The sequence below is a fragment of the Myotis lucifugus genome, unplaced genomic scaffold (assembly GCF_000147115.1).
Source record: "Myotis lucifugus unplaced genomic scaffold, Myoluc2.0 scaffold_51, whole genome shotgun sequence".
Taxonomy (NCBI): domain Eukaryota; kingdom Metazoa; phylum Chordata; class Mammalia; order Chiroptera; family Vespertilionidae; genus Myotis; species Myotis lucifugus.
The window spans coordinates 697,503-706,991 of record NW_005871099.1 but is presented as its reverse complement, the minus strand read 5'-3'; positions in this window follow the sequence as shown (position 1 = coordinate 706,991).

Sequence of the window (9,489 nt, the reverse complement as noted above, 5' to 3'; positions counted from 1 at the left end):
TTCGTGCACTAGGCCTCTAATATATTTATAAGATGGGACATTTTTTAAAATGGATAATATGTTAAAGAGTCTAATGGAAAAGATAGACAATATGTAATATTAGATAATTTCATCAGCGTGATAGGCACTATAAGAAAAGTTTCAAATGGAAATACTAGAAATTAAAAACATAGTGACATAAAAAATGGAGAAAATAATGCCTTCAATAGGCTCATTGGTAGAAGTGTCATAGTTAAGGAAAGAGTGGCTAAAATCACCCAAAATAAAACACAAATAAAAACAGAGAATAAAGGAAAAGAAACAAAATAGCAAAATGAAATGCAAGCGAGTAACCAAAAACTATGAGAACAAATCAACTTTCTATATGCATAATTGAAATTCAAGAACATAAAATAAGAAAAGATGTAATACTGGCATTTGTGGGAACATGAATGAACCTTGAAAATATTATGCTAAGCAAAATAAGTCAGTCAGAAAAAGCTAAGAATCATATGATGTTATCCAAATGTGGAATATAAAAGTAAAACTCATCGGCATAGACAACAATATGGCGGTTGCATAGGGAAGTGGGTGAGGGTAAGGGTGGAGCAAATATATGGTGACGAAAGATAATTTGACTTTGGGTAATAGGCACAAAATGCTATATACAGATCATGTATCATAGAAATGTACGCTTGAAACCTATATGATCCTATTAATCAACATCACCCAAATACATTTAATTTTAAAAAAGAAGAGAAAAAAAAAGAATGACCTCACTTCAGTGATCTAACTTTCCAACCTAAGAAAGTAGTACATGAATAGCAAATATGACTCAAAGCAGACAGAAGGAAAGTAATAATAAAGCAATATGGTCAAAAACAGTAAAACAAGTAGAAAAAGGCAGTGAACACAAATGTTTTCCAAAGTTGTTAGAAAAGGTTAATAAAATTAATAAAGCTGTAGACTGACAAAGAAAACAGAAAGAAAATAATTTACTTATATTGGGAATGAGAGCAAGAACATTATGAGGGATCCCACAGACATTTGAAGAAAAATAATTAAACCTTACAAGTCTATGCTCATAAATAAAACAACTTAGATGAATGAATCATTCCTTAGAAGACACAGACTAATATAATTTGCACAAAAATAAATAGATAACCTCATTAGTTCTGTACCTACCCCTTCTACCCATCCCCGCTTCCCTCTTCCATCACCATACTGTTGTCTGTGTCTATGGGTTATGCATACATGTTTTTTGGCTAATCCCTTCACCTCCCCCCCTCCTCCTACCCTCTGACAGCTGTTAGTCTCTTCCATGTATCCATGCCTGTTTCTATTTTGTTCATCAGCTTATTTTGCTCATTAGATTCCACATATGAGTGAAATCATATGGTACTTGTCTTTCTCTGACTGGTTTATATCCAGGTCCACCCAGGCTGTCACAAAAGATAAAATTTCTTTTTTTTTTTTTTTTACATCCACATAGTATTCCATTGTGTAAATATACCACAACTTTTTTTATTCAGTCATCTAATAATGGGCACTTGGGCTGCTTCCAAATCTTGGCTATCTATAATAATAAAAGCATAGTATGCTAATTAGACTGGACAGCCAAACGACCTTCCGGATGACCTTCTCGACAAAGCAGCAGCAGTAGGGGCCGAGGCAGAGGCAGTTAGGGGCGATCAGGCAGGCAGGCAGAGTGGTTAGGTGGGTCATCCAGGCAGGCAGGCGAGTGGTTAGGAGCCAGTAGTCCCAGATTGCAAGAGGGATGTCTGACTGCCGGTTTAGGGCTTGGTTCTAAACCGGCAGTCGGACATGCCCCAAGGGGGTTTTATATATAAAAGCCTAAGTGACTGACCATTACAACCTGAATGACCAGACGACTGGCCAGTAACTATGACATGCACTGACCCAGACCTTGCTGCTGGGGTCCTGACAGCTCTGAATCTGGTTCACTCACACCCTGGACCCAGACAGGAGGTAGGAGTGAGCCCAATTCCTCAAGGAATCAGCCATTGGTTAGCTTGCTGTTGGGGCCAACCTCCCACGGTCCCTCCCCTGGCAGGCCAGCCCCCCCTCCCAATTGGCCCCAATCGCTGGCCAGGCTGAGGGACCCCACCTGTGCACGAATTCATGCACCAGGTCTCTAGTTGTAAATAATGCTGCAAAGAACATAGGAGTGCATATATTCCATCAGTTTCAAATAAGTTCTACAGGTGCCTGTTGTAAGTCTGAAGGTGTTGGCTGGACAGAGGTGATGGCAAAGGCAGTGGCCCAGGAGCCATTTGAGTGTGTTCTGATTGAACTTCTACTGTATCAAAACTGCACTTTCTTTAGGAACAAATATGTCATAATTTTGCTAGCAATCCTGAGAAAGTCTCAGGTTCCCACTAGATGATTCAAGGAAATTCATTTAGGAAATTCTTAGATAAATGCAAGTGACTCCCAAATGGCTTTTCTGAATGAGGATTTTTGAATAAGTATATGAAAGAACAATAGACAGATGCATTAAAACAAAAGAAGACAAAGACCCTGAAATGAAAACATGTTGGAATAATTCTCTGACAAAATGTAATCTGTAGCCCTTGACTTAGCATGGTGGGAAGAATAATGGTCCCCCCCAAAATGCCAATGCCCTAATTCCCGGAACCTCTGACTGTGCAACATGGCAAAGGGGCTTTGTGGAGGGATGCAAACCTGCTTGCTAATCAGCAGAGTTGCAACTGCATGGAGGGGTCAAGAAAGGTGTGGCTTGAGAAGGATTTGACTCATTCTTGCTAGCTGTGGGCTGTCAAGACGAGGCAAGACTGGAGAAAAGCTTTTAGGACCTAAGGCCAATTATCAGCTGACAGCCAGGAATAAAACAGGGATTTGGTCCGACCAATACATGGAACTCAAGCTGCCAACAACCTGCTTGTCCCTGAAAACAGATTGTCCCCCAGAGCTTCCAGAAAGGAATGCAGTTCTGCCTGGTTTTTCTACTCAGACCAGACAAACCAGCCAATCCCACTGGACTGCTGACCAACAGAACTGCGAGGTAACAAATCTGTGTTGTCTCATATTGCCAAGTTTGTGGGAATTTGTGGCAGCAGAAATAGAAATCTAATATATTGAGTAACTGTAGTTCTGCGGCATTGGGTATAATGGCACTCACCAGGGATATAGAAAACAGATCATGAACTAAAAATCCTTTCTTGACTTACAGAGAGAGGCCTCTATTATTGATACTACCAGTCTTAAACTTGTACTTTCTAACTTTTTAATATAAATCTCAGTTACTACACCTCTACTAGTGTATTGGTAAAGTATTTCATAAAAACCAACCTTCATACAAATAGCTATAAAAGAAGCAATGAATATTGAACGTAACTTCTGAAACAAATGGGATTCATTCAGATTCTCATTGCGTGTTTTTTGATATATCTCACAAGTCATTCTTAGTGGAAGTGCCCTTTTTTTCTATTAATCCTAAAATGCCTTAAAATGTCAAGAAGCATTACATGTTACTGACTAATCTGGGAAGTTTTTATTACAGGGTCATGGAAGGGGCCCCCAAACAAGGTAGACCTGAATTTTCATTCAGACACACTCTTAACAGTACTGTTATTAGAAATTTCTGAAAATTCCATTTTATTTCCTACTTCACAATTAGGTAAAATCTCTGACTGAATCTGTGAAATCTTTACTTCCTCCTGTTTTAACAACAACCTCAGCAGTAGATCTCCAAAGATCTGTTCTGGGTGGCCACTGTTCAGCCTAAGGCAATGCTTTGAATACAGATACACCAGAGATAGAACCCTGGCTCCTGTCTAGTAATTCTAGCAAATGTTTGATGCATTAATTTTTATCAGAACAGAGTGTAAGTAAGGCTCAATTGAACCACAGAAAAAGGACAATTGAAAAAGGCCCAAATCAATTGTCCTTTAGATAAACAGATGAAAAGTTTATTTAAAAAGCTTTGCATCTTAAAATTTCCTTTTCCTTCCTAAAGGGTGAAAAAGGCAGGGGTGGGCATTGGGGGGAGGGAGTGTTAATGCTTAGACCTCAGCCCTGACATAATGGTGTGCAGCACTTGGTTTGAGCACGCACTTCCTCCTCACTCAGCCAGCACAGTAGTCCTGAATTTAGTTCCTTGCCTTCATACACAAGAGATTTAGGTTTTATCTCTCAAATCCATTCTCCACTCCAGAGCTGGCCGCAGCTGTGATTTCTACCGATTCAGTCTCTAAGATTCTGGGGGTGAGAATGTTTGAGCCACACATGACTTTTCATCGACCCCACCACTCACAGAGAGACTGGCCTAAGGCTGTCTGGGGATTGTGCTACATGGTTTAAAAAGATCTGACAGCTCTCTGAGCCGATCCTATCACTCGAGGGAAGTTGTTACTTAAATATGAAAATCTTCCTTAACCCTGCCCAGCTTTTTACAAGTGCAAGCAATGCCTTGGAATTCTCCTAGAACTGTAATTTGAAAAATAGGCTATGTTTTGACAAAACGAAGGTGTATCTCATAATGTGTCTCATAGTGTTTTCATTCCACGTTTTAATATTGTGGTACCTAGAAATGTGAAACAGGTCCAACTTTTAGCCCTCGGCATCTACCCATAAAGGACTGTTTCCAGAGGTCCAGAGTTAGTCTGTCTAACTTATCAAGGCTTTTGCCCAGTGTTTAGTCTCCCGCTAATGCCCTGACAGTGTTGATGGGCCATCGTGATGTTGACAGGCCACAGAGCAGCCCAAATGCAAATGTTTATTTCCATCTAAAGCACCCATATGGGTAGATACATGGAGAGAGCTTTTTTCCCAGGGGATATATAATCTTTATATAATCAAACTATTTCATGAGAAAGCATCACCAAGTCAGACCAAAGCTTTGATCTCGAGAGCACAATATTAAATATATAAAACAGAATATAGTCCTTTTCATAAAGAGAAAAAAAAGGTGAAACTTCGAATACCTGAGCTAAATAATAATTTTACATGTTTTCTGCTAAGAATAAGCATAGCTAAATGAAGTTTAAATATCTTTATTTATGTAAAATACTCACAGAAGGTTACTCATCTTATCTCCCCCACCTTCCCCAGCTCTATTGTAAGGTACCTAATGAGATGTCCTTGCACCTGACAAGTATGAGCACTTGTTAGCAAAGTTTGCCATCTTGTGGCAAATACCAGTATATTAATACAATTTATTGTGCAGATTTTAAAGCTGCTCAAGGTTTAAAGTTTATTAGAGAATTAAATGATGCATTAAAATGTGTGTAATAAAATTCTGTTTATCCAATATATTAGAGAATCTGGATATTTTTGTTAACATTTAAGTACTCTTGAATTACCCTGGGTATAAATATTATATCCATATGGTACTCTCAGAAGCATTGCAGATTAACAGTGCTAGCTCAGCTCTGGAGACAGAGAGTCTGGGTCAAACCACAACTGAACCATTTTCTAGCTGTATGACCTTGGGTAATGTAGCTTATCTCAGGATGCCTCCGTTTTCTTATATGCAAGATGGGGAACATTATAGTAACTTGGGTTGAATTGGTAATTAAATGAAGTATGCAACAAGTTTAGGACAGTGCTAGGCTAAGTAGATCTCTCTCTGTATATGGTATTTATAATTACTATTTTTTTGTGCCTTAAGTTTTCTGGGATGTTCCTGAATACAGTAATGCATTTTATTGTCTACTAGAGGCCTGGTGCACAAAATTTGTGCACTCGGGGGGGTCCCTTAGCCCGGCCTATGCCCTCTTGCAGTCTGGGACCCCTCGGAGAATGTCCACCTGCTGGCTTAGGCCTGCTCCCTGGGGGATTGGGCCCAAGCTGGCAGTCAGACATCCCTCTGGCAGCCCGGCAGCCCTCGGGGGATGTTCACTTGCCAGCGGGGAGCAGGCCTAAGCTGCAGTCGGACATCCTTAGCACTGCCTAGCAGGCGGGAGAGGCTCCCACCACCACTGCTGTACTGGCAACCGTCAGCCTGGCTTGTGGCTGAGCAGAGCTCCCCCTGTGGGAGCACACTGACCACCAGGGGGCAGCTCCTGCATTGAGCATCTGCCCCCTGGTGGTCAGTGGGTGTCATAGTGACCAGTCATTCCCAGTCTTTCTGCTGTTAGGGTCAGTTTGCATATTACCCTTTTATTATATAGATTATTGTGTGATGTTTTTCACTGAGAGACTCTAAAGAAAATATGTGGAGAGAATAATGGTATTTAACAGCTACATGGTGCTTATCATGCACCAGGCACTCTTCTAAGTACTTCTCACATCTGAATTTATTTCATCCTCACAACAGACCTACAAGATAGATACCATTATTCTCCTAATTTTACAGATGCAGAAGTGGAAGCAGAGAGAATTTAAGTAACTTTCTGAGGTCACAAAGCTACTACTAGAGCTTTAAGATTTAGGCATTGATCATCTTGCATTGTACCTTGAGTTTTTAACCACTGCACACATTGCCTCTTGATATAACTTATATTTGGGTGAATTAGTAAATATTTAATGGCTACTTTAGGGACAAAAATAGTTAATTGGACAGTATCATACCAGCATGTAAAAAGTTAGTAAATTTCACCAGAAGTACTAGGTCCTTTAAAATCTTCTTAGTTATTCCACTCTTACATGAGGCCCCCACTCCATATTATCATTTGTTCCATTCCTATTTGTTTTTGTTATATTCCATTTTCAAAATGAGCTCAATAAAAGTTCCCTACTACTTAAATTTTTCCTTAGAACTATCTGGTAGTGTATTATGTGTCTCTTTCCTTCTCTTCCTCCTTCTCCTCTCAGAACATTATAAAAATTAACATAAAGCAATAGTTCAATTTTTCACCTCTATTTTGAAGATACTGTATCAGTGGAAATACATAATTAAAATTTTCACATGAGGCAGTCAATTAATGTTCATTGTGTAATTTATAAACAATTGAAGGCTATATTAATATGCCTTTAATTAAATGATAAAGTTGGGAAAATCTATAATCTGAAAAACAATATATGCTTAAATAACACAACAATTCTAAGAGCATATGCATTACCTTCTCATCTCCTTCGTATAGTGATCTCTAATGGTAAGCAGAGCAATTGTTACCCGGATGTCATTTCTAAGGAAGGTGAGTGAAGGCTGCTTTCTTTGGCCATGGTTAACATGAGAAAAGTGAGGAGTGGAAATTCAGAGCTTTTTCGGAAATTTTCAATAGTATAGTACATTGAAATCCTGTTATTATTTCTATTAAAAAATGAATTTTATATCAGTATCATCAGTAATATGTTGCTAAACAGGTATTTTCCAGCTTAGTTTTGTTGTTGCTGTTGGAGAATTTTTGCTTCTTTTCTATTTTACCTTATAATTTGTCTTCCTATGAGAAAAATCTGCAAAACCCATTCTTCCCTTTCAACCATGGAAACAAGTTAACTTCTGTGAGGAATAAAAAAGAAAAGGTGGTCTCCACATGGCCCTTCAATGTCTGCTGTGAGAGGAAATTGGAAAGTGGGTGGTTAAGGGAGAGTGTATCTTACATTTCCAAACCCTAGCTACATTTATCTTTTTACTTATTACACTTTTGATCTATAGTGATACTTGATGTATATATGGTAGAAAATGGCCTGTGTGACTGATGTATCAATTACCACGAAGGAATGGACTTTAGTGTTACCACAAGTTCCAAACAGTGGAATGACTGTGTAGAAACAAAGGGCAGTTTATACATTTGTTCTAAAGAAAGAAAATAACAGGAGAGCATTACTAGGATATTCAATACACTTAGCAATGCCAAGATTTCATAAAATGTGGACCTACAGTTGTGTATTTCTTGAGGTTAGTAAGATTTACTTCATGCCATTCCTGAAGAAAAGATGGAATCAGATCAAGCCCTGATATTTAATAGGTGTACATCTGAACACTTTCTCCTTGACAGGCACTCCTCTGTGGCCTACCTTTGACCTCATTGTCTGTACTTCAGACTCAGCATCTTTCCTGTGGACTGGCTAGGAACTCATAATGGTCCAAGTCAGGAAATATTTGGTAAGTGGTGGCCAATTTGAGAGGGCTTTGCTGAATACAATTCCTAAAACTTGAAGCATTTGAAAATTCTTTTAAAATAATTACTTAATTTTCAGACAAAAACCCAAAAGCAACAAATAATTTGCCTACCTTTTCATGGAGAGGACAAAAATGTAAAGTTAACAAATATTGCTCTTTATTCTCTTCAAATGAGGAAATGACTGAAACATATCCATGACTTATGAATGCTCGTTGCCATTATTCATGAAACCCTTCTAGAAAAAGTTACAATACTCTCTATCTTATGTTTCTTCAATTTAAAAGGGAATATTTTACCAGGTGATAATGTATGTTACTAAATGGTTAGACTTCTATATAAATGTCATTTCATTTTATTTCATTTTATATATTTTTATTGATTTCAGAGAGGAAGGGGGAAGGATAGATAGAAACATCAATGATGAGAGAATCATTGATCAGCTGCCTCCTGCACGCCCCCTACTGGGGATTGAGCATACAATCCAGGCATGTGCCCTTGGCCAGAATCAAACCTGGGACCCTTCAGTCTGTAGGCCAACACTCTATCCACTGAGCTAAACCAGCCAAAGCTATAAATGTGATTTTAAAACTATATTTCCAGGTAATTTTACTCTAATTTCACAGTATTAAACTGTCATTTTCTGACTATAGAAAACAGTGGGATCACTTATGAAGATTTCTCTTGGTTGACTTCCAAATTGCCAGTTTCTACAGTTATTTGATAACTTGATAAATAAAGCAGCTATTAAAGAGTTCAGTTAACATTCAGCACATACTGACTGTTAAAAAAATTAAACTGTTTAAGTAAAATAGTGATACCGAATTTTTGGACTGGAACCTGGATTCTTTGTCTGCCGGAATCGAAGAATGAATCCACAGACAGAAAGTGGTATAGCAAAGGTGGAGATTTATTGAAGAACAAGTACAGACTCCCACATAGGGAGGGGGAAAGGGTCCCACTGAGTTCCTTTTCCCTATGGCTTATAAAGGCTGCAGTTCCTGTGTCCTGATATCTCCTCTGATTGGTCAATATTCCCCTTCGAATTGGTTACTATAGTGATTCCTAAGGTCCTCCTCCCTCATAGTCCTTCTATTCCTCTGGGCTTTCTTCTTTTCCATCTGAATGAAGGGCTTCCTTCTCTTTATTTTGTAAATATAGACCTTTCCTGGCTACTTCCAGTTCCCTTGTCTTATGTAAATGCAACTGTTGCTGCTCCTTAGTCTTATGGAGATGTAACTGCACCTGGCTTCCTTGTGTTATGGAAATGTACCTTCTCCTAGTCTGCAGCCCAGTGCTTTTCCATGGACCCCAATTCTAAAAAATCCCTAAGCCTGCCTATTTTCCCCAAAATTCCTGCTTCAATAGGAAAAGTCTTTCTAATATATTGTTTTTCACAAATAGACAAAGTAATATGTTCTGCAGATGGGTAGAAATAAGCTAAGAGTTCACATGTCCAGAT